Raw genomic sequence first — 22,478 nt, 5'->3', positions numbered from 1 at the left:
ATTCCCTTTTGTCCACAACCTCACCAACATCTGTTTTTTTTTTTTAACTTTTTAATAATAGTCCATTCTGACTGGTGTGAGATGGTATCTCATTGTGGTTTTGATTTGCATTTCTCTAATGATTGGTGATATTGAACATTTTTTATACACTTGTTGGCCATGTATATGTCTTCTTTTGAGAAGTGTCTGTTCATGTCCTTTGCCCATTTTTTAATGGAGTTATTTGGGTTTGCTTGTTGGTTTAAGTCTCTTTTAGATTCTCGATATTAGACCTTTGTCAGATGCATAGTTTGTAAATATTTTTTTCCCATTCTTTAGGTTGTCTGTTTACTCTTTAGATAGTTTCTTTTGCTGTGCCAAAGCTCTTTATTTAGATCCCATTTATCTATTTTTTATTTTGTTGCAACTGCTTTTGGAGAATTCACCATGAAACTTCTGCCAAGGCTTGTGTCCAGGATGGTATTTCCTAGATTTTCTTCTAGGGTTTTTATAGTTTTAGGTCTTACATTTACGTCCCTAATCCATTTTGAGTTTATTTTTGTATATAGTGAAAGGAAGGGGTCCAGTTTCAATCTTCTGCAAATGGCTACCCAGTTATCCTAGCACCGTTTATTGAATAGGAAGTCCTTTCTTCATTGCTTGTTATTCTCGCCTTTATTGAAGATCAGATGGTTGTAGGTGTGTGGCTTTATTTCTGGGTTCTCTAACCTGTCCCATTGGCCTATGTGTCTGTTTTTGTACCAGTGCCATCCTGATTTTGGTTACCATAGTTTTGTGGTATAGTTTGAAGTTGGGTAGTGTGATGCCTCCAGCTTTGTTTGCTTTGGCTGTTTGGGTTTTTTTTCGGTCCCATATGAATTTTATTTTTTTGAGATAGAATCTTGGCTCTGTCACTCAGGCTGCAGTGCAGTGGGGCAATCATGGCCCACTGCATCCTCAACCTTCTGGGCTCAAGTGATCCTCCTGCTTCAGCCTCCCATGTAGCTGGACCACAAGCATGTGCCACCACACTTGGCAAATTTTTTATTTTTTGTAGAGACAGGGTCTCACTCTGTTGCCCAAGTTGGTCTCAAACTCCTGGCCTCAAGCATTCCTCCTGCATCAGCCTCCCAAAGTGGTGGAATTACAGGCATGAGCTCCCACTCCTGGCCCCACATGAATTTTAGGGTCATTTTTTCTAATTCTGTGAAAAATAACATTGGTAGTTTGATAGGAATAGCATTGAATCTGTAAATTGCTGGGCAGTATGGCCATTTTAATGATGTTGATTCTTCGAATACTTGAACATGGACTGTTTTTTCCATTTATTCGTGTCATCTCTGATTTCTTTGAGCAGTATTTTGTACTTCTCATTGCAGAGATTTTTTCACCTCCCAGGTTATCTGTATTCCTAGGTATTTCACTCTTTTGTGAAAGTTTGATATTATATGTGTTTGACTGAGAATATTCATAATATGTAGTAATGTGTGTTTTTGCTAGTGAAACACTGGTGCGTAAACCTTGCTAATCACTACCCACTCTGCATCTCAACTTGGCATTGTTTTCTAGTAGTCATTGTATGACCTATGAAATGAAATATATAGTATTTATTAATATATGTTTTGTTTAAAGAACAATAATAAAATATATCTGTGTGCCCAACACCCAGTTTAAGAAACAGAACATGAGCATTGAAGTCCTTCAGAGCTATACTGCAACTGCTTTCACTCTTCCTCTCCGTTAGAACTACTGTCCTGAATTTGGTTAAATCATTTCTTTGCTTTTTCCTACAGTTTTACCCAATAAAGATGTACTCTTAAAATATTATTCAGTTTAGTTTTGCCTGATTTTGACCTTCTTGTGATTGGAATCATCCTGTTTATTCACTGATAAAATAAGTATTCATTGAGCAACAGCTTATAATATTCATACATGTTGCTTCATGTAGTTATAGCTTATTTATTTGCACTGATGTTTAAGTCCATTCTACTATTGAAGGATATTTCATTGCCCTGGCAATGAAAACGGTGTTGTAACTAAACACAGTGTTGTAATGACCATTCCTAATAAATGTCTCCTGATGCACTTGTGCAAGAGCTTCTCTTGGATAAATACATAGGAATGAAATCAGAGTCAAGAGTATGTGCAACTTCAGCTGTGTTAGATTATAACAAATTATTTTCCAAAATGGTATTACAAATTTATACTCTTACAGCAATATATGAGAGTTTCTATTGCCTCACATCCTTGCCAACTTTTAATATTAAAAATTCTGAATTCTTAAATTCTACCAGTCCAGTGATTATAAAAGGACATATCATTGTAATTACCATTTGCATTTCCCTGATGACTAATAAATGGAACAGTTTTTCATGTTCATTGACTTTGCATGTTTTCTAAATAAGGAAATGCCTTTTGCTTCTTTTGCCGTTTTTTTCTTTTGCATTGTTTCTTTTTTTTCTCATTGATTTATGGGAGTTTTTAGTACGTTCTGAATACCAGTCGTTTGATACTTACACATGTAGCTGGTATTTCTTCCTAGTTTGTGGTTGTCTTTTCTCTTTCTGATGTCTTTTGGTGAATATGTTTGTAATTTTAATGTCATCAACTTCATTAATCATTTCCTTGATGTTCTGACACTTTTTGTGTCTTGTGTAAGAAATCCTTCACTATCATGAGGCCATAAAAATATTCTCATACTCTCCTAAAATGTTTAGTTATTTTACCTTTCCTATTTAAGTCCTTAATCTATCTGAAATTGATTTTTGTGAATTGTGTGAGGTAGAGATCCAGTTAATTTTTTGCAAATGCATAACCAATTGCCCCAGAACAATTTATTTCATACTGTGTCTTTTCACCACTGATTTGCGATGACCCCTTTTTTATGTATCAGATTTCTATAAATATGTGACTCCAGGATTTCTATTCAGTTTATTCATTTGTCTATTTATGTAAGAGCATCACAATCTATCTTTCTTTTTCTTTCTTTCTTTCTTTCTCCTTTCTTTTTCTTTCTTTCTTTCTCTCTTTCTCTTTCTTTCCTTCTTTCCTTCCTTCCTTCTTTCTTTCTCTCTCTCTCTCTGTCTTTCTTTTCTTTTCGTTCTTTCTTCGTTTCTTTCTTTCTTTGTTTTTTTGAGACAGGGTCTTACTCTCTTACTCTGTCACCTAGGCTGGAGTGCAATGATGTGACCATGGCTCACTGCAGCCTCTGCCTCCTGGGCTCAGGTGATCCTCCCACCTCAACCTCCCTGGGTCTACAGGTGCATGCCACCATGCCTGGCTAATTTTTTATATTTTTAGTAGAGACAGGATTTTACCATGTTGCCCGTCACATAGTCTTAATTAAAGTTTTTTAATAAATTTTAATATCTGCCAGGGCAAGCCCCCATGCTGTATCTTCCTAAGAAATGTCTTCTGTATTCTTTCCCCTTGTGTTTCCATGTCATTTTAGAATAACCTTATTCACTTCCATGAGAGCCTCTATTGGAACTTAGGATTACATTGTATCCATAGATTAATGTATTAAGAATTGACATTTTGCAAGTCTTTCTGTCTATAAACATAGTATTGTACATCTAGATCTTTAATGTCTTTCATAACATTGTATGGGCTGGGCACAGTAGCTTATGCCTGTAGTCCCAGCACCTTGGGAGGCCTAGGCAGGAAGATTGCTTGAGCCCAGCTTGGACAACATGGCGAAACCCTGTCTCTACAAAAAATACAAAAATTAGCCAGCCATGGTAGCGCACACCTGTAGCCCCAGCTACATGAGAGGCTGAGGTGGGAGAATCACTTGAGCCCACTCGAGGGTGCAGTGAGCTGTGATTGTGCCACCGCACTCCAGCCCAGGTGACAGTACGAGACCCTGCCTCAAAAAATACATGTATGATTTTTCTCCATGAAGGTCTTATACATATTTTGTTAAATTTATTGTTAGGTGCCCTGTTTTGTTGTTGTTATTGTAAATGCGTCTTTTAAAATTGCATTTTCTAATTGCTTTTTTTGATATATAGAAATATAGTAAACTTATCTATTAATATTGCAAACTTCCTTAATTCTGGTAATTTGCCACATATTCTTTTCTGTTTTCTATGTTGGCAATCATACCGTCCAGTAATAGGAATGGTTTTTACCTCACTTTCTAAACGTTACATATATATATATATCCTTTCTTATTTTCTGGCAAGGACCTATAGTATAACATTAAATAGAATTGACAGTAAGTGCCTTTCTTTTAAAGTTTAATCATTAAGCTTTACCTGTGCTAAAAGTTTTGGTAGATATTTGCTATCAGGTTATTAAGTCCATTTCCATCCTTGGTTTAAGAGTTTTTGTCATAATAGATGTCAGTTTTATGAAATGCTTTTTCTGCAGCTCTATCTCATTCTTAATGTACAATTATTTTCATGATCAAAATCAATTTATAATTTCTCATCTACTCCTTGACTGGTATTGGAGCTAAGTTATACTAACGTCAAAAAATGAAATAGGGAGTATTCCTCTGTATCTCTTCTCTGAAACACTTCATGTTAGAGTGAAATCTTGTGTTCCTTGAAAGTTTGTTAAAACTCACCAGTTAAAGCCACCTTAACCTAATGTTTTCTTTGGGATAATTTTTTTTTTTTTATTTTTACTGAAGAGACAGGATCTTGCTCCATTGCCCAGGCTGGGGCTGGAATGCAGTGGTGGGAATCATAGTTCACTGCAGCCTCAAACTTATGGGCTCAAGTGATCCTCCCACCTCACTCTCCTAAGTAGCTGGGACCACAGACATGCGCCACCACGCACAGCTAATTTATTTTTTAATTTTTTTGTAGAGACGGGGTCTCGCTTTGTTGCCCAGGCTGGTTTTGAACTCTCAAGCAACTTTCCCACCTTGGCCTCCCAAAGTGCTGGGATTACAGGCATGAGCCACCACGTCTAGCCTTTGGGAGAATACTTTTAATTTCTAATTATAGTTTCTTCAGATTTTCAACTTTTCTTGAGTTCATTTTGGTAATTATTTCCTAAGAACATGTCTATTGATTAGTGGCTTTTTTCTTTTTTAAAATTAGTTTTGTACATTTTATTAGTTTATGAACCCTTTGCCTTTGTGTATTTGCTTTCTTTATAATTCATTTCTATCTTTATTATTTCCATTCATCTAAGTTCTTCACTTGTTCTGTTATTTTTGACTTCTTGGGCTGCAGGTTTAAGAGATTCCCAAATTTTCTGAGTTCACAATGAGTCCTTAGTATCTCAGCAATATTTTCTTGGTGCTCCCTGGGCCAAATCAAATACCTAACAGCTTCATTTAGTAAATCTTTCAGGCCAAGTAATGTGTATTATATTCCTACAACTTAATAGCCATTTGGGAAAAAATATACACTTAAATTTTTTCAAAAATAGTAATATTTTTATTTCATTTAAAAATAACTACAACTGCTTACTAATGGTATATGTGCTCCTGTTGGGTACTGCACAGCTGCTCAGACTTTGGTATTAGACTGGCTGTACCACGAACATTTCTATCTTTTAGCATAGTATGTACTTAAAAAAAAAATTTTTTTTTGAGACAGAGTCTTGCTGTGTTGCCCAGGCTGGAGTGCAGTGGTGCGATCTTGGCTCACTGAAAGCTCTGCCTCCCGGGTTCACACCATTCTCCTGCCTCAGCTTCCCAAGTAGCTGGGGCTACAGGTGCCCGCCACCATGCCCGGCTAATTTTTTTTGTATTTTTAGTAGAGACGGGGTTTCACCATGTTAGCCAGGATGGTCTCGATCTCTTGACCTCGTGATCTGCCTGCCTCAGCCTCCCAAAGTGCTGGGATTACAGGCGTGAGCCACCGTGCCAGGCCTTAGCATAATGTGTACCTTTTAGTCACAGCAACCACTCAATACCCAGCTTTGCAAAGACACAATATCATTAATAGTAATGTAGCGTGATCTAATGTTGAAACTGAATTACTTCAAGCATATAATGTCAAGAGATTCAGTGTCAATATACATTCAAAAATGCTATGTTTCCCCTGAAAATTAAAAATATATGACATCACTCTTGACACTTCCACGTAGCACCTAGGATGACTTGCTCCACAGTTTAGGACCTAGGCTTTCAGACATTGTTTTTAATTATTACTTAATATTTTGCCGGGCACGGTGGCTCACGCTTGTAATCCCAGCGCTTTGGGAGGCCAAGGCGGGCGGATCACGAGGTCAGGAGATTGAGACCACGGTGAAACCCCGTCTCTACTAAAAATACAAAAAAAAAAAATTAGCCGGGCGTGGTGGCCGGCGCCTGTAGTCCCAGCTACTCGGAGAGGCTGAGGCAGGAGAATGGCATGAACCCGGGAGGCGGAGCTTACAGTGAGCCGAGATTGCGCCACTGCACTCCAGCCTGGGCGACAGAGCGAGACTCCGTCTCAAAAAAAAAAAAAAAAAAATTATTACTTAATATTTCATGGTGTGGGCCAGCTTTTTTCCCCTTTGAACAAAATTTCAACAAACATCCTTGTATATATGTCTTTGTTTACTGGTATCTGTAGTTAATAAGTACTGGCAGGTTGCTGTCCAAAAGGCTATGTTTCATATCTCTACCGGCAGTTTTTCAGAGTATCTCCTTTCCCACATCCTTACCAACAACAGATTTCAGTTGCTCTTGTAAATGTTGTTGGTTATATGGGCAAAAAAGATGGCAAAAGTACATATAAAGAACTTATTTGGTTTGCTTCTAATCCCCAGCACCTAAAATAGGGCCTAGCCCATGAAAAGTTTCAGTAAATATTTGTTGAGTGAATGGATGCAGGAATCAGTCAACTAACTTATGTTATTGTTACAATTTGTAGTCCCTGCAGTATTAATTGAATTTGAGCATTATTTTAAATGCGTGTTTTGGCCGGGCACAGTGGCTCACGCCTGTAATACCAGCACTTTGGGAGGCCAAGGTGGGCGGATCACAAGGTCAGGAGATCAACACCAGCCTGGCCAAGATGGTGAAACTCCATCTCTACTTAAAATATAAAAAAATTAGCCGGGCGTGGTGGCAGGCGCCTGTAATCCCAGCTACTTGGAAGGCTGAGGCAGGAGAGTCGCTTGAACCTGGGAGGCAGAGGTTGCAGTGAGCCAAGATCGCACCACTGCACTCCAGCCTAGGTGACAGTGAGAGACTCTGTCTCAAAAAGTAAAATGAAATAAATAAAATTAAATAAAATAAAGAAATAAAGCATGTTTGGCCTATTTTTCTTTTACTTGCTTATGCATACTTTTTGCCTTTTTTTGGGGGGGTGTTAACTTTTTCTTGACATTTTGTAAGAGCACTTTAGATATTGCCCTTTATAATTTTTTCCCAAATACATTATTTATCTGTTGACTTTGTGTTTTAACTTTTGCCGTAGAAAAACTTTTAATTATATTTGCTCATTTTGGCTAGCCTTTTTTTTAATAACCTCTATATTTTCAGTCTGTTTAGAACATTTTCTTCATCAAGATATATATGTTATCTAAATTTTCTTGCAATATTCTTATTGCAGCTGGAATTTATAACTATATAGTATATTAGAAATATCCAGTTTTATTTTCTTCTGAAAGAATGGCCAGTTATTCTGGCAAAATTTATTAAATAATTTGTCATTTTCCTACTGAATTGATCTATAATATTTGTCATATATTGGATTTTTATACATAGTGGGATTTATTTCTGTATTGTTATTCTAATCCATGGATATTTATTTCTAAACTAATACCATATTTATTTGATAAAAGGACATTATGTTCCAAAAGCAAATTATCCTACATTGATTTTTTTTTTGTACTTTTTAAGCCATTCCTGGGCATTGATTATTTAATATAAACGTTAAGACAATACTGTTCAATTCCCCGAAAAAAAATCCACTGGAATTGAGAGTGCAAACCATTTGGAATTGCATTCTATTTATATGTCAATTTTGAAAATGTAATATTATCTTTTTTTTTTTTTCTGAGATGGAGTCTCGCTCTGTTGCCCAGGCTGGAGTGCAGTGGCTGGATCTCAGCTCACTGCAAGCTCCGCCTGCCAGGTTCTCGCCATTCTCCTGCCTCAGCCTCCTGAGTAGCTGGGACTACAGGCGCCCACCACCACGCCTGGCTAATTTTTTGTATTTTTAGTAGAGACGGGGTTTCACTGTGTTAGCCAGGATGGTCTTGATTTCTTGACCTCGTGATCCACCCGCCTTGGCCTCCCAAAGTGCTGGGATTACAAGCATGAGCCACCGTGCCCAGCCCTGAAAATTTGATATTTTCTTTTGAGTCTTCCCATCTAATAACATCCAGTTTTCAATTTTTGTTTGTGCCTTTCAGTAAGCTTTTAAGGTTTTCTTGCAAGTTTTTTGCTTTATTAGATGTATTCTTTAGCATGTTATGGTTTATACTGATACTGTGAGTGAAGCATTTTTTCTGTTTCCATTTTCAGTTGCCTTTTTGCTATAATAAATCAAAACTATTGCTTTTACATACTTATTTAATATCTATCCATTTTACCAAATTCTCTTATTAATTTCTGTTTTCTGTTAGTGTCTTGGGTTTTCTAGGCATGCAATAATACCATTTCAAAAGAAAGTTTTATATCTTTTTTGCCCATTTTTATACAATTTATTTATTTCATTTTCTTGTCATATTGTATTCATCAGAACCTCCAAGACAATGTTAAATAAAAATCTGATAAAAATTATCACTGTCTCAATCCTAATCAAAATGGTTAGTGTTTTGTTATTTAGGATAATTATTTTTTATTTGGCTTTAGTAAATAATTTTTATTATCTCGAACTAGTTTTCTTCTGTTGCCATTTTACTTGTTATTTTTATTGGCTGATAAATATTTTTCAATTGCTTTTCAGCACTTATTATAATGTTTTTCTCTTCCTTAGTGTTCTGATTTAATAGATGAAATTGATAAATTTTTTTCATTGATCCATGATTGCATTCCTTTACGCTTCCCACAAAACTTTGTCTTTTCTCTATGGAAGCTTGTAGGATCTTCCCTTTGACCCCAGTCTTCTGAAATGTTACAGTGATGTCTGCTGATGTCATTGGGGTATTTCCATATATTGTGCTGAATATGTGTCAAGCCCTTTTAATCTGGAAGCTTTTGTCCTTAAATTCTGGGCAATTTTCTTTGATCTTCCTTCTTTTTCTCATTTTGCTCTTCTGGGATTTATACTATTCAGATGTTGGCCCTTGCTATACTTTGAGTGTGTTCCTCAGAATTCATGTGTTAGAAATTTGGCCCCTGATGTGTTGGTGTTGGGAGATGGGACCTTTAAGAGATGATTAGGTCATTGACAGTGATTAATGCCACTCATTCATAACTGAGTTAATCCTCAAGGGAGTAAAGGAGTTCTCGATCTCATGTGCCATGTTGGTTTGCTGCAACTATGAACTCGTCATTTACATTAGGTACTTCTCCTAATGCTATCCCTACCCCAGACCCCCACCACCGACAGGCCCCAGTGTGTGATGTTCCCTGCCCTGTGTCCAAATGTTCTCATTGTTCAGTTCCCACCTATAAGTGAGAACATGCAGTGTTTGGTTTTCTGTCTTTGTGATAGTTTGCTAAGAAGATGGTTTCCAGCCGCATCTATATCCCTGCATAGGACATGAACTCATCCTTTTTTATGGCTGCATAGTATTCCATGGTACATATGTGCCACATTTTCTTAATCCAGTCTATCACTGATGGACATTTGGGTTGGTTCCAAGTCTTTGCTATTGTGAATAGTGCCACAATAAACATAGATGTGCATGTGCCTTTATAGTAGCATGATTTATAACCCTTTGGGTATATACCCAGTAATGGGATTGCTGAGTGAAATGGTGTTGCCAGTTCTAGATCCTTGAGGAATCACCACCCTGTCTTCCACAGTAGTTGAACTCATTTACACTCCCACCAACAGTGTAAAAGCGTTCCTATTTCTCCACATCCTCTCCAGCATCTGTTGTTTCCTGACTTTTTAATGATCGCCATTCTAACTGGTGTGAGATGGTATCTCATTGTGGTTTTGATTTGCATTTCTCTGATGACCAGTGATGATGAGCATTTTTTCATAAGTCTGTTGGCTGCATAAACATCTTCTTTTGAGAAGTGTCTCTTCATATACTTCACCCACTTTTTGATGGGGTTTGTTTTTTTCTTGTACATTTGTTTGAGTTCTTTGTAGATTCTGGATATTAGCCCTTTGTCAGATAGGTAGATTGCAAAAATTTTCTCCCATTCTGTAGGTTGCCTGTTCACTCTGATGATAGTTTCTTTTGCTGTGCAGAAGCTCTTTAGTTTAATTAGATCCCATGTGTCTATTTTGGTTTTGTTGCCATTGCTTTTGGTGTTTTAGTCATGAAGTCCTTACCAATGCCTGTGTCCTGAATGGTATTGCCTAGGTTTTCTTCTAGGGTTTTTATGGTTTTAGGTCTAACATTAAAGTCTTTAATCCATCTTGAATTAATTTCTATATAAGGTGTAAGGAAGGGATCCAGTTTCAGCTTTCTACATATGGCTAGTCAGTTTTCCCAGCACCATTTATTAAATAGGGAATCCTTTCCCATTTCTTGTTTTTGTCAGGTTTGTCAAAGATCAGATGGTTGTAGATGTGTGGTGATATTTCTGAGGCCTCTGTTCTGTTCCATTGGTCTATATATCTGTTTTGGTACCAGTACCATGCTGTTTTGGTTACTGTAGCCTTGTAGTATAGTTTGAAGTCAGGTTCTGTGATGCCTCCAGCTTTCTTCTTTTTGCTTAGAATTGTCTTGGCAATGTGGGCTCCTTTTTTGGTTCTATATGAACTTTAAAGTCGTTTTTTTCAAATTCTGTGAAGAAAGTTATTGGTAGCTTGATGGGGATGGCATTGAATATATAAATTACCTTGGGTAGTATGGCCATTTTCTCGATATTGATTCTTCCTATCCATGAGCATGGAATGTTCTTCCATCTGTTTGTATCCTCTTTTATTTCATTGAGCAATGGTTTGTAGTTCCTCTGGAAGAGGTCCTTCACATCCCTTGTAAGTTGGATTCCTAGGTATTTTATTCTCTTAGTAGCAATTGTGAATAGGAGTTCACTCATGATTTGGCTCTCCATTTGTCTGTTATTGGTGTGTAGAACTATGCTTGTGTTTTTTGCACATCGATTTTGTGTCCTGAGACTTTGCTGACGTTGCTTATCAGCTTAAGGAGATTTTGGGCTGAGACCATGGGGTTTTCTAAATATACAATCATGTCTTCTGCAAACAGGGACAATTCGACTTCCTCTTTTCCTAATTAAATACCTTTTATTTCTTCCTCTTCCCTGATTGCCCTGTTGAGAACTTCCAACACTAAGTTGAATAGCATTGGTGAGAAAGGGAATCCTTGTCTTGTGCCAGTTTTCAAAGGGAATGCTTCCAGTTTTTGCCCATTCAGTATGATATTGGCTGTAGGTTTGTCATAAATAGCTCTTATTATTTTGAGGTACGTTCCATCAGTACCTAGTTTATTGAGAGTTTTTAGCATGAAGGGCTGTTGAATTTTGTCAAAGGCCTTTTCTGCATCTTTTGAGATAATCATGTGCTTTTTGTCGTTGGTTCTGTTTATGTGATAGATTACATTTATTGATTTACGTATGTTGAACCAGCCTTGCACCCCCAGGATAAAGCCGACTTGATCGTGGTGGATAAGCTTTTTGATGTGCTGCTGGATTCGGTTTGCCATTATTTTATTGAGGATTTTTGCATTGATGTTCATCAGGGATATTGGTCTAAAATTCTCTTTTTCTGTTGTGTCTCTGCCAGGCTTTGGTATCAGGATGATGCTGGCCTCATAAAATGAGTTAGGGAGGTCTTTTTCTGTTGATTGGAATAGTTTCAGAAGGAATGTTACCAGCTCCTCTTTGTACCTCTGGTAGAATTCGGTTGTGAATCTGTCTGCTCCTGGACTTTTTTTGTTGGTGGTAGGCTATTATTGCCTCAATTTCAGAGCCTGTGATTGGTGTATTCAGAGATTCAACTTCTTCCGGGTTTAGTCTTGGGAGGATGTATGTGTCCAGGAATTTATCCATTTCTTCTAGATTTTCTGGTTTATTTGCGTAGAGGTGTTTATAGTATTCACGGATGGTAGTTTGTATTTCTGTGGGATCGGTGGTGATATCCCCTTTTTCATTTTTTATGTTTTTTATTTATTTATTTATTTATTTTTGAGACAGAGTCTCGCTCTGTCACCCAGGCTGGAGTGCCGTGGCAAGATCTCAGCTCACTGCAAGCTCCGCCTCCCAAGTTCACGCCATTCTCCTACCTCAGCCTCCCGAGTAGCATTTTTTTATTGCGTCTATTTGATTCTTCTCTCTTTTCTTCTTTATTAGTCTTGCTAGCAGTCAATCAATTTTGTTGATCTTTTCAAAAAACCAACTCCTGGATTCACTGATTTTTTTTGAAAGGTTTTTTGTGTCTCTATCTCTTTCAGTTCTGCTCTGATCTTAGTTATTTCTTGCCTTCTGCTAGCTTCTGAATTTGTTTGCTCTTGTTTCTTTAGTTCTTTTGATTGTGATGTTAGGGTGTTGATTTTAGATCTTTCCTGCTTTCTCTTGTGGGCATTTAGTGCTATAAATTTCCCTCTACACACTGCTTTAAATGTGCCCCAGAGATTTTGGTATGTTGTGTCTTTGTTCTCATTGGTTTCAAAGAACATCTTTATTTCCGCCTTCATTTCGTTATGTACCCAGTAGTCATTCAGGAGCAGGTTGCTCAGTTTCCATGTAGTTGAGCAGTTTTGAGTGAGTTTCTTAATCCTGAGTTCTAATTTGATTGCACTGTGTTCTGAGAGACAGTTTGTTGTGATTTCTGTTCTTTTACATTTGCTGAGGTGTGCTTTACTTCCAATTATGTGGTCAATTTTGGAATAAGTGTGATGTGGTGCTGAGAAGAATGTATATTCTGTTGATTTGGGGTGGAGAGTTCTGTAGATGTCCATTAGGTCCACTTGGTCCAGAACTGAGTTCAAGTCCTGGATATCCTTGTTAACCTTCTGTCTCATTGATCTGTCTAATATAGACAGTGGAGTGTTAAAGTCTCCCATTATTATTGTGTGGGAGTCTAAGTCTCTTTGTAGGTCTCTCAGGACTTGCTTTATGAATCTGGGTGCTCCAGTATTGGGTGCATATATATTTAGGATAGTTAGCTCTTCTTGTTGAATCGATCCCTTTACCATTATGTAATGGCCTTCTTTGTCTTTTTTGATCTTTGTTGGTTTAAAGTCTGTTTTATCAGAGGATTGCAACTCCTTTTTTTTTTTTTTTGCTTTTCGTTTGCTTGGTAGATCTTCCTCCATCCCTTTATTTTGAGCCTATGTGTGTCTCTTCATGTGAGATGGGTCTCCGGAATAGAGCACACCGATGGGTCTTGACTCTTTATTCAATTTACCAGTCTGTGTCTTTTAATTGGGGCATTTAGCCCATTTACATTTAAGGTTAATATTGTTATGTGTGAATTTGATCCTATCATTATGATGCTAGCTGGTTATTTTGCCCATTAGTTGATGCAGTTTCTTCATAACATTGATGGTCTTTACCATTTGGCATGTATTTGCAGTGGCTGGTACTGGTTGTTCCTTTCCATGTTTATGCTTCCTTCAGGAGCTCTTGTAACGCAGGCCTGGTGGTGACAAAATCTCTCAGCATTTGCTTGTCTGTAAAGGAATTTATTTTTCCTTCATTTATGAAGCTTAGTTTGGCTAGATATGAAATTCTGGGTTGAAAATTCTTTTCTTTAAGAATGTTGAATATTGGCCCCCACTCTCTTCTGGCTTGTAGGGTTTCTGCCAAGAGATCCGCTGTTAGTCTGACGAGCTTCCCTTTGTGGGTAACCTGACCTTTCTCTCTGGCTGCCCGTAACATTTTTTCCTTCATTTCAACCTTGATGAATCTGACCATTATGTGTCTTGGGGTTGCTCTTCTCGAGGAGTATCTTTGTAGGGTTCTCTGTATTTCCTGAATTTGAATGTTGGCCTGCCTTGCTAGGTTGGGGAAGTTCTCCTGGATGATATCCTGAAGAGTGTTTTCCAACTTGGTTCCATTCTCCCCATCACTTTCAGGTACACCTATCAAATGTAGATTTGGTCTTTTCACCTAGTCCCATATTTCTTGGAGGCTTTGTTTGTTGCTTTTTACTCTTTTTTCTCTAACCTTGTCTTCTCGCTTTATTTCATTAATTTGATCTTCAGTCACTGATACCCTTTCTTCCAGTTGATTGAATCAGCTATTAAAGCTTGTCCATGCATCACGGAGTTCTCCTGCCATGGTTTTCAACTCCATTAGGTCATTTAAGGTCTTCTCTATACTGTTTATTCTAGTTAGCCATTCGTGTAACCTTTTTTCAAGGTTTTTAGCTTCCTTGCAATGGGTTTGAACATGCTTCTTTAGCTTGGAGAAGTTTGTTATTACTGACCTTCTGAAGCCTACTTCTGTCAGCTCGTCAAAGTCATTCTCCATCCAGCTTTGTTCCATTGCTGGTGAGGAGCTGCGATCCTTTGGAGGAGAAGAGGTGCTCTGGTTTTTAGAATTTTCAGCTTTTCTGCTCTGGTTTCTCCCCTTCTTTGTGGTTTTATCTATGTTTTGTCTTTGATGTTGGTGAACTACAGATGGGGTTTTGGTGGAGATGTCCTTTTTGTTGATGTTGGTGCTATTCCTTTCTGTTTGTTAGTTTTCCTTCTAACAGTCAGGTCCCTCAGCTGCAGGTGTGTTGGATTTTGCTGGAGGTCCACTCCAGACCCTGTTTGCCTGAGTATCACCAGTGGAGGCTGCAGAACAGCAAATATTGCAGAACAGCAAATACTGCTGCCTGATCCTTCCTCTGAAAGCTTCGTCCCAGAGGGGCATCCACCTATATCAGGTGTCTGTCAATCCCTACTGGGAGGTGTCTCCCAGTTAGACTACACAGGGTCAGGGACCCACTTGAGGAGGCAGTCTGTTCGTTCTCAGAGCTCAGCCACCATTCTGGGAGAACCACTGCTCTCTTCAGAGCTGTCAGACAGGGATGTCTAAGTCTGCAGAAGCTGTCTGCTGCCTTTTGTTCAGCTATGCCCTTCCCACAGAGGTGGAGTCTATAGAGGCAGTAGGCCTTGCTGAGCTGCAGTGGGCTCTGCCCAGTTCGAGCTTCCCGGTTGCTTTGTTTACCTACTCAAGCCTCAGCAATGGCGGATACCCCCCCCACCAGCCAGGCTGCTGCCTCAAAGTTCAATCTCAGACTGCTGCGCTAGCTTGCGGTGAGCAAGGCTCCGTGGACGTGGGACCAGCCAAGCCTGGCACGGGAGAGAATCTTCTTGTCTGCCAGTTGCTAAGACCTTGGGAAAAGCGCAGTATTTGGGTGGGAGTGTCCCGTTTTTCCAGGTACAGTCTGCATGGCTTCCCTTGGCTGGGAAAGGGAAATCCCCCAATCTCTTGCACTTCCCAGGTCGGGTGACACCCCACCCTGCTTTGGCTCGCCCTCTGTGGGCTGCACCCACTGTCCAACCAGTCCCAATGAGATGAACCAGGTACCTCACTTGGAAATGCAGAAATCACCTGTCTTCTGCATTGATCACGCTGGGAGCTGCAGACCGGAGCTGTTCCTATTCGACCATCTTGAAACGGATCTCCCCAAGTTAATAACTTTTTAACATGTATAGACACCTTTGAAACTATCACAGTAATCAAAATAATGAACACATTTATTGTCCCCAAAAGTTTCTTGTACCCTTTTGTACAAGAAAAGGGACACAAAGGGTACTCTCCGCCCTTCTCAACACCCTGCCTCTATACCCATTCCCAGGTAACTGCTGGTCTTTTCTCTGCCACTATAGATTTGGTTGAATTTTCTACATTTTATGTGAATAGAATCAAATGTGTAATTTTTTTGGTCTGGCTTTATTTACTCAGCGTCGTTATTTTGATGTATGTAGTATGCATCAATAGTTCATTCCTTTTTAATGGTGAATACTACTGTTATATATTGTATAAATATTAGGTTGGTAAAAAAGTAAATGCAGTTTTGGACCATGAATTTTAAATCATTATAACTAGGCTTAAACATATTTTTTTCACCTGTTTGTACTTTTTTTAAAATTTTTTATATTCTGAGGTACATGTGCAGGATGTGCAGGTTTGTTACATAGGTAAACGTGTGCCATGGTGGTTTGCTGCACCTATCAACCCATCACCGAGGTATGAAGCCCAGCATGCATCGGCTCTTTTCTGTAATGCTCTCCCACCCCCACCATCCCCCAACAGGCCCCAGTAAGTGTTGTTCCCCTACCTGTGTCCATGGGAGCTGAACAATGAAAACACATCTTTATTAATCAGAATAGGAACTGTTACAATCAACACATTTTTGCCAGTTAATAATAAGTTTCTTTATTCCTGTAGCATAAATATCTGTGCTTCAAGATTCAAGGAACTCTTGGAAAGCATTTTCTGCATCCTGCTGGTTGTGGAAGCATTTTTCCTGCAAAAAGTTGTTGAGATGCTTGAAGTGGTAGTCAGTTGACGAGGGGTTGGGTGCATGTGGTGGATGAGGCAGCACTTTGTAGACCAGTTTGTTCAACTTTTGAAGTATTGGTTGTGTCACCTGCATTGTCATGGAGAAGAATTGGGCCCTTTCTGTTGACCAATGCCAGCTGCAGGCCTTGCAGTTTTCAGTTTATCTCATTGATTTGCCGACTATACTTCTGAAATGTAATGGTTTCACCAGGATTCAGAAAGCTGTAGTGGATCAGACTGGCAGCAGACCACCAAACAGTGACCATGACCTTTTTTGGTGCAAGTTTGGCTTTGGGAAGCGCTTCGGAGCTTCTTCTCGGTCCAGCCACTGAGCTGGTCATCACTGGTTGTCATGTAAAATCCACTTTTCATGGCACATCACAATCCAATTGAGAAATGTTTCCTTGTTGCATAGAGTAAGAGAAGATGACACTTCAAAACGATGGGTTTTTGTTTTTTTTTTTTTTTTGGTTCAGCTCATGAGGCATCCACTTATCGAGCTTTTTCACCTTTCCAGTTTCCTTCAAATGCCAAATGACCGTAGAATGATCAATGGTGAGCTCTTCGGCACCTTCTCATGTAGTTGTAAAAGGATGAGCTTTGATGATTTTTCCCACTTGGTTGTTGTCAACTTCTGATGGCTGGCCACTACACTCCTCATCTTCCTCCTTTCCTTTGCAAAACTTCTTGAACCACCACTGCACTGTACGTTCATTAGCAGTTCCTGGGCCAAATGCATTGTTGATGTTGCAAGTTGTCTCTGCTGCTTTATGACCCATTTTGAACTCGAACAAGAAAATTGCTCGAATTTAATTTTTATCTAACATCATTTTCATAGTCTAAAACATAAAATGAACAGCAAGTAATGTCATTAACAAAAGAAAAATAAAGTGAGAAATGCCCATTAAAATGATGTATAAAACATAGCCACATTTATTTAAGAATGTATTCTAGTATCAAACGGCAGATTCCAACAATGCAAATACCTCAGTTACTTTTGCTTATCCATGCACATGTTAATAAATATTTGATTCATTTCCAGTTGGGGCCTGGTGCAAGTAAAACTGCTCTCAACATTCATGCGTAAGTCTTTGATGGACATAATGCATTCATTTATCTTGTTTAAAAATAGCAGGAGTGTATTGGCTGGACCCTATAGTGTGTGTACTTTTGACTTTTTAAGAAATGTCTAAGCTGTGTTTCAAGCAGCTGTATCATTTTACATTCCTTCCCACCATGAGTATATGAGAGTTCCAGTATTTCCACACCCTCTCCAACACTTCCTGTAGTCAGTCTTTCCATTTGAAGCCATCCTAATAGGTGTGTGGAAGTATCTCATGTGGTTTTAATTTGCACTTTCCTAATGACTGATGATAGTGGACATCTTGATTTATACTTATTTACCATCTATATATCTTTGTTGATGTATGTTCAAATATTTTACCCTTTTTAAATTGGATTGTTTGTTTTCTTATTACCAAGTTTGGAAAAATTTTTATTCTGAATACAAGTCCTTTCTCAAATATATGATTTTCAATTATTTTCAGATATTGTCTTATATTTTTATTCTCTGAACAGTATCTTTTAAAGATCAGAAGCTTTTTATTTTGATAAAGTCCAGTTTATCAATTTTTTATTCATGGATAGATATGCACTTGGTATCATATCTAAGAAGTCTTCTCTAAACCCAAAGTGACAAAAATTTTCTCCCATTTTCTCCGAAGAATGCTAAATGTTTAGCTTTCATATTTAGATCTCAGCTGTTTCTAGTTTATCTTTTTAATTTGGTACAAGGTATGGGACCAAGTTCATTTCTTTTACAAACAGATATACAGTTGTTGTTGCATCATTTGTTTCCTCATTGAATTGGCTTTGCACTTTTGTGAAAAATAGTATAGATTTAAGTGCAGACACTAGCTGTAGGGTTTTTTTGTAGATACTCTCTTATCTGTTTATGGAAGTGTCCTTTGTTTCCTAGGATACTGAGGAATCAAATAATTGATGTGGTATTTTGTCAGATTTTTTTTCTGTATCTTTTAAGGTGATCAGATAGTTTTTCTCTTCAGTTTTTTAACAGGGTGAATTACCTTGGTTGGTTTGCTAATGTGAAACCAGCTTTCCATTCCAGTTGATCATGATGTATTTTTTATTTTTTTATTTAATTTTTTTATTTTATTAGAGACAGAGGACTTGCTATCTTGCCCAGACTGGCTCCAGTGATACTCTTGCCTCAGTCTCCCAAATAGCTGGAACTATAGGCACGTAGTACTGCATCCGGTTTAACTTGTTGGGTTTGATTTGCTAATTTCTGTGTCTGGTTTTGGTAGCAGGGTATTGCTGGCCTCATAAAATGAGTTGGGAAGTGTATACTCCAGCTTGATTTTCCAGTAGAGTTTGTCTAGAATTGGTATTATTGCTTCCTTAAATATTAGGTGGAATTCACAAATAAAGACATCCAGGCCTAGATCTTTCTTTATGAGAAGGTTTTTAACTTCAAGTTCAATTATTTTATAAATTTAATGTATTAGGGTTATTTATTTTGTAAGAGATCTTTAGCAATTGGTATCTTAAAAGGAATTTGTTCATTTTGTCAAAATTGTCCAATATATAGATATAACATGTTAATATTATCTTTTTAATATCTGTAGAATCTAGAATAATGTCATCTCTCTCATTCCTCATGGCAATAATTTGTGGTCTCCCCTTTTTATCCTGTTCAGTCAAGCTAGAGAGTTATATATTTTATTAAATTTCTCAGAGAACCAGTTTTGGGTTTCATTGATTTTTCTCTCTGTTGTTTTTGTGTTTTCTATTATTGATTTCTACACGAAGTTTTATTTCCTTTCTTCTACTTACTTTATATTTAATTAGCTCTTTGTCCATTTTCTTAAGGTAGATGCTAAAGTGATTGATTTGAAACCTTCTTTTCTAACACAGGTATTTAGTGCTATAAATTTCTCACTAAATACCGCCTTATTAGCAGCCAACAAATTTTTATATAATATGTTTTCATTTTTATTCATGTTTAAATACTTTCTCATTTCCCTTTTGATTTCTTCTTTGAACCCTTAGGTTATTTAGAATTAGGTTATGTAGTTTATATTATAAACTTTGTGTGGATCTTTCAGAGGTTTTTCTCTTCATGCTTTCTAACTTCTATCGTGTTCAGGTAACATGCTTTTAAATTCATTGGGAGACGTTTTATGGTCCAGTATATGGTCTATATTGGCAGCTATTCCTTCTGCACTTGAAAAGAATGTGTGTTCTAATATAAGAATTTTGATAGGTATAGCATTATGAAATTTTAAGTAGGGGGCCATCCTTTTGCTTTTTCCCTACTTAAGATTTTCAGCCTTTCCAATGATAGTTTGTTAAAAGGAAAAAAAAGACAATTTTTTTTATTCTTAAGGCTAAACTTCAATTTTGAGTTGTCACCAGTGACAAAAAGGTTTGCAAGTTTCTAATAGCTACAGGAAAATCAAATACAGTCTACCCCAAATATTTTTCTACTTATGCAGTGTAGAAATGACCAAAGTTCAATGTGAAAAGGGAAAAAAACAAGGAGACACAAACACTTTTATAAGTACAACTTAAGCCAGATTATAGATAGTCTGCAATAGAGACATCCCAGTTTCATAACAGAGTCAAAGGGGAAAGATCCACATATCAGTCTTTGAGGCTGACTTTGATACCCTTTGAAGTTCAAACTGTTCTCTCTTTTATCTATAACTAATTTCATGGAAAACATGTTATTATGTTGGTTCCAAATCTTATTTTTTAGCCTGGGGTGACTGACATTTTTTAGTTGCCCTATTACAAGTTCAGTACCCTGATTTGATGTCCCCTGCCATAATTTTCTAAACAGTATTCCAAAAATAGCAGCCAAAAGCCTAAGGAAAGGGCAGTTGTGGGAAGAAAAGAGATAGAAAATCACACTTTCTATGACTTTAGGACTACAAGACCTATATTTTAAGGGTATTGTAATCTAGTGTAGTCCAAAATCTTCATATGACACATGTGGAACTACATTCGACTAGGTGAAGTGTGTCTAATTCAAACCAAGATGTGCTGTTAGTGTGACATATACATTGGCTTTTGAGGACTTAGTCCAGTAAAGGAGTATAAAATATCTCATTAGTGGCTGGGCGCGGTAGCTCATGCCTGTAATCCCAGCACTTTGGGAGGCCCAGGCGGGCAGATCATCTGAGGTCAGGAGTTCAAGACCAGACTGACCAACATGGAGAAACCCCCGTCTCTACTAAACATACAAAATTAGCCGGGCGTGGTGGCACATGCCTGTAATCTCAGCTACTTGAGAGGCTGAGGCAGGAGAATCGCTTGAACCTGGGAGGTGGAGGTTGTAGTGAGCCTAAGGGAAGAGACCACCCCTCATATTGTCTTATGCCCAATTTCTGCCTCCAAAGAAAGAAAAAGTAAAAACTAAAAGGCAGAAATGAAATCCACAAGCAGACAGCCCAGCGCCACACCCTGGGCCTGGTAGTTAAAGATCGACCCGACCTAATCAGTTATGTTATCTATAGATTACAGACATTGTATAGAAAAGCACTGTGAAAATCCCTATCCTGTTTTGTTCCTAATTACTGGTGCACGAAGCCCCCAGTCACGTACCCCCTGCTTGCTCAATCAATCACGACCCTCTCACGCACACCCCCTTAGAGTTGTGAGCCCTTAAAAGGGACAGGAATTGCTCACTCGGGGAGCTCGGCTCTTGAGACAGGAGTCTTGCCGATGCCCCCAGCCGAATAAACCCCTTCCTTCTTTAACTCGGTGTCTGAGGAGTTTTGTCTGCGGCTCGTCCTGCTACAAGCCAAGATCGCATTGCACTCCAGCCTGGGCAACAAGAGCAAAACTCTGTCTCAAAAAAAAAAAAAAAAAAAAAAAAAAAAAAAAAAAAAAAGAAGAAGAAGAAAGGAGAGGCTATTTCAAATCTCGATGGAAAATCAGCTAGAGAATGTGAGGGAAAAGAGATTAAAATATTCTAATAATAGTGATATAAAGAAATTTCTAGGAATTATGAACTCAAGAATGACCTAATTCTGGGATCCTGGTAATTTACCTCCATACATTTACTTCTACTCTTTTCCTAGAAGTTGGATAGTAGAGGATTAAAAAAAAAAAAGCCAGGTGCAGTGGCTCACACCTGTAATCCCAGCACTTTGGGAGGCCAAGGCGAGCGGATCACAAAGTCAGGAGATCAAGACCATCCTGGCTAACACGGTGAAACCACATCTCTACTAAAAAAAAATAGAAAAAATTAGCCGGGCATGGTGGCAGGCACCTATAGTCTCAGCTACTCGGGAGGCTGAGGCAGGAGAATGGCGTGAACCCGGGAGCCAGAGCTTGCAGTGAGCAGAGATCACGCCACTACACTCCAGCCTGGGCGACAGAGTGAGACTCTGTCTCAAAAAAAAAAAAAAAAAAAAAAAAAAGACGTAAATCCACAAGGAAAAGAAAATAGGTAAAGAGATATCAGCTACAACATTTTAGAAGACAGAAGGCAAAGGGGCCGGGCATAGTGGCTCATAAATGTAATCTCAGCACTTTGGAAGGCTAAGATGCGTGGATCACTTGAGCCCAGGAATTGAGACCAGTCTGTGCAGCATGGCAAAACCTTGTCTCTACAAAAAAATAAAATAAATAAAATACAAAAATACGAAAATTAGCCAGGCATGGTGGCGTGCACCTGTAGTTCCAGCTACTCAGGAAGCTGAGGTGGGAGGATGGCTTCAGCCCGGGAGGTCGAGGCTGCAGTGAGCCATGATTGTGCCACTGCACTCCAGCCTGGGTCATAAAGTGAGACCCTGTCTCAAAAAAAAAAAAAAAAGAAAAGAAATAAAAAGAAAATGGACAAGTAGACTTAGTAGACATGGGAAAGCTATAAATAGGAGGATGGGGGGGAAAACAGAGAAGCAAGCTGATTTGTACTACAGAGCTCCCCCAAACGTTCAGAAATGGATAGGAGTAAAGGTTATAGCCATGGTGAAAGTCCAAAGGT

At 38.3% G+C, this 22,478-nt stretch overlaps 1 protein-coding gene and 1 long non-coding RNA gene across 7 annotated transcripts in view; one reads left to right on the top strand and one right to left on the bottom strand.

Annotated features, from left to right (window-relative positions):
* SBF2 (SET binding factor 2) overlaps positions 1–22,478 on the top strand; it is a 530,998-nt gene that overhangs the window by 362,984 nt on the left and 145,536 nt on the right. The window lies entirely within an intron of this gene.
* The window catches only part of LOC115830481, a 92,451-nt gene continuing 86,900 nt past the window's right edge, over positions 16,928–22,478 (bottom strand). Inside the window, exon 3 of the long non-coding RNA XR_004026026.1 lies at positions 16,928–17,301. This is a non-coding gene — a long non-coding RNA (uncharacterized LOC115830481). The remainder of the gene's footprint in view (positions 17,302–22,478) is intronic.

Source organism: Nomascus leucogenys, chromosome 15, assembly GCF_006542625.1.
Source record: "Nomascus leucogenys isolate Asia chromosome 15, Asia_NLE_v1, whole genome shotgun sequence".
Taxonomy (NCBI): Eukaryota; Metazoa; Chordata; class Mammalia; order Primates; family Hylobatidae; genus Nomascus; species Nomascus leucogenys.
Note: the sequence above shows the minus strand (reverse complement) of the source record. Positions and strands in the feature narration are given on the sequence as shown.